We start from the raw sequence: 3,359 nt of genomic DNA on the forward strand, positions 1-3,359 counted from the left end.
TTCTTCGGTAGGGCAGCCCTGGGGCTCAGTGGAGTGCAGGGAGTGATCCCTCTCTCTGCCCTACTCCTTGCTGCCTGCCCAGCTTGGGAGTGAGAGCATCCAGCCCAATTCCTTCAACTTACAGAAGAAGGAAGCGGAGATCCCTTACTGGACCTCAGTTTCCTCATCTGTGAAAGGGATGAGCTCATGACAACCTGCCCTCGGGGGGGCTGATCCTGCCTGGGAAAAAGGAGTATTGTTTCGTCAGTCTTAGTAATAATGACAATAACAATAATAATAATAAGCTGCATGGGGAAAAAGGAGTACTGTTTCATCAGTCTTAATAATAATAATGGTAACTGACATTTAAGTGTTTACTATGTGCCAGGCCTTGTGCTAAGGGTCCTGCCTATAATTTATGTCATTCAATCCACACTCCAAACCCCTGAAGTTTAAAGATGGGGAAATGGAGGCAGAGGTTTGCAGAGCTGGGATGTGTCTCCAAAACCCAGTGCTATTACTTGGTTGGTTGGTTGGTTTTAGTGACTCTGAATGTATTGGGCACTTCTCAAGCAGAGGCCGTGGCCCTACCTCTCTGCCCTCAGCATCTCTGCTGAACAGTTCATTTCACTTGGCCCAACCTCCATTTCCCGAGTTTTCGGAACTTTGGTGCCTCTGTGACAGTGACCGAGTGAAGATCTCCACTCCCTCTCCACCTGTGGTTTCCTATCTCCCGTTCCTGGACCTGCCGTGTGACCTTGGGCAAGTTGTTTCATTTCTCTGGAGCCTCAGGCTTCTCAGCCACAAAATGCAGAGGCTAGTCCTGCCCTGACCTCTCAGCATTGCAGGAAATCTTCCTAAGACAGCGTCTGTGACATGCTTAGTGGGCACCTGCTCTGTAAGGAGTACGGAGTCCGTGTTAGCCAAGAGGACTCTGCAAACCCAAAGCTGCTCTAAAGCAGGGAAATGCCTCTGTGCTATGGGTTCAGCTTCTCTCTGCTCCATACCCCCCCCCCCTTCCCCCTGCCTCGAGACTGGCTGGGGCCTCCCGAGGGGGTCAGAACCTCTGCCCTGCGACCCCTCCAGTAAGGTTTAGGGGAGAAAGGGAAGGGAGTGTTTTCACTTCGCTGAAAACAGAACTTCTTATAGTCACATCTTCTTTCTTGGAAGGAGGAAACGACTCCTGCCTCTCGCCCCCAGCAGGTCAGGAAATCCCCCTTCTGGCTGAGCCTGAACTGGCTTTGAATCACTGTGCAGAAGCTGATAAGGATTCTCAGACTTTGGCCCTCAGAACTGTGACCACTCTTGAGCGGGGCTTATGTCCTGGCTTAGTTCCCCCCCCCCACCCCCCCACCCCCCCGCCACGGGGGCCCTCGTCAGTTCCACACCAGAGGAGGCCGGGCAAGTGGCCTTGTCCAAAAGGTTCAGTAGGAAAATCCTTGGCCGCTGTCATCTTCCTTCAGACTGTTCTATTTTCTTGACTTTGTTCCAGGATGAACCCATGCCCCATAGCTTTTCTCATCCTCTTTAACCCAGAACTACACAACTGGGCTGGGAAAGACTGTCACAGTCAGCGTGTCCAGACTCCTTTTATTGATAAGGCAACTGAGGCCAGAGAGGGGGACTGACCTGCTCAAGGACACACAGCCCAGCTCAGCCTGCTGACTCCTAATGGGGTCTCATAGGTTACTTCTTCCAGGGAGCCGTTGGCAATTGCCTGCTGATGTGTTTATTAATGGTTGTTAACAGCTGCTTATCCCAGTGGTTGTGTCTTCTTCACCCAGGGGGTGATGAATCTCACCCAGTGTTGGGGCAACAGGGGCCTGGGTTGGGCAGAAGTCTACCACCCCGGAGGAACTCGGAGCCCTGGCCTCTCCACTCATTCCCGGGGAGGGGGATCTCCACCCTTTCCCCATCTCCCCAGGCGCTAGTCTGGAACCTACACCTCGGTGACAGGAATGAAAGGATTCATTCAGCCCTTCCCTCCACCAGCATTAATGGAGCACTTGCTGTGTACCTGGCGTCAGGGGAGGCTCTGGGTTTACATCCAGTTTTTACATAGTCAGATTCTTGAAAAGTGATGGGTCACTGGAAACATGTCAGAATGGACTTCCTCACAAATGATTTTACAGAGCAGGAAATATATTCTCATGATTTGAAAAAGTAGCCAGCCATGTCTGTCTTTTTCTTTTTCTTTTTTTGCCAGATACTATTAAAGTCAACAGTCGATAAACAATTTATTTCAAAAGTGAGTGTGTTAAGAGGTTCATTAATGAAATAAATGACACCAGTCACTGTCTCCGTCCGGTCAAACCACTTACCGCACTAACCCAGGAGCACAGGCTCCATTGTTCTCCATCTTCTTTGCTATGTGGATTCTTGTCAACAGTCTTTTTCCCTCGCAAGGAAATTCCCCCCCCCCCCCCCCCCGGCTTTACTGAGGGATGATTGACATATAACACGGTGTACGTTTGTGACGACATCTAGCGCTTCCTTCAATCCTGGTGACTCTGCCGCACTTCGGGCGCCTCGATGCCGGTGACCCATCATCTCTCGCGGAGGAGCCTAGTGATGACGACCTTTCTTGGCTTCTTCCTCTGGTCCCTCCCCGTGAGGTTAATCCACATTTTCTACCCAAGTGTTCTCTCTGAAGTTTTGTAGACATGAACAGAAAACACGTACGTTTCCAGAGTAAGGTCTTCATACCCCCAACTCTCCAGCATCTGGCGGTAAATGTGAAGGTGCTCCTGGCTCAGAAGGAGTCCGGTCCCCTCCTCTGTGCTGGCTTGGCCCCTCATTGGGACTTCTGGACTCAGCTGCCACAGGGATAGCTCCACGATTTGGGGGAAGAGTTTAAAAAGTATGTTGTTCTGGAGTCATGTGGGTGGCCCATCAGTTGAGCATCTGACTTCTGCCCAGGTCGTGATCTCGCAGTTCAGCCCCACATGGGGCTCTCGGCTGTCAGCCTGTCAGTGCAGAGCCTGCTTCAGATCCTCTGTCCTCCTCTCTCCACTCCTCCCCTGTTTGCACCCTCCCCCCAAATAAATAAACATTAAAAAAAAAAAAGTATGTTGTTCTGGGGCGCCTGGGTGCCTCGGTGGGTTAAACGTCCGACCTTGGCTCAGATCATGATCTCGTGGTCCGTAGGTTCGAGCCCCGCGTCAGGTGCTGTGCTGACAGCTCGGAGCCTGGAGCCTGCTTCACATTCTGTGTCTCCCTCTTTCTCTGCCCCTCCTTGGCTCACACTCTGTCTGTCTCTCTCTCTCAAAAATAAACATTAACAAAATTATATATATATAGAAAGTATGTTGTTCTGAAATCAGAATGTGCATATTTTAAAAATATTTTAATGATGAACCAAATTTTTTAAAATTCCAAAA

This window comes from Panthera uncia (genome assembly GCF_023721935.1).
Source record: "Panthera uncia isolate 11264 chromosome B2 unlocalized genomic scaffold, Puncia_PCG_1.0 HiC_scaffold_24, whole genome shotgun sequence".
NCBI classification, from domain to species: domain Eukaryota; kingdom Metazoa; phylum Chordata; class Mammalia; order Carnivora; family Felidae; genus Panthera; species Panthera uncia.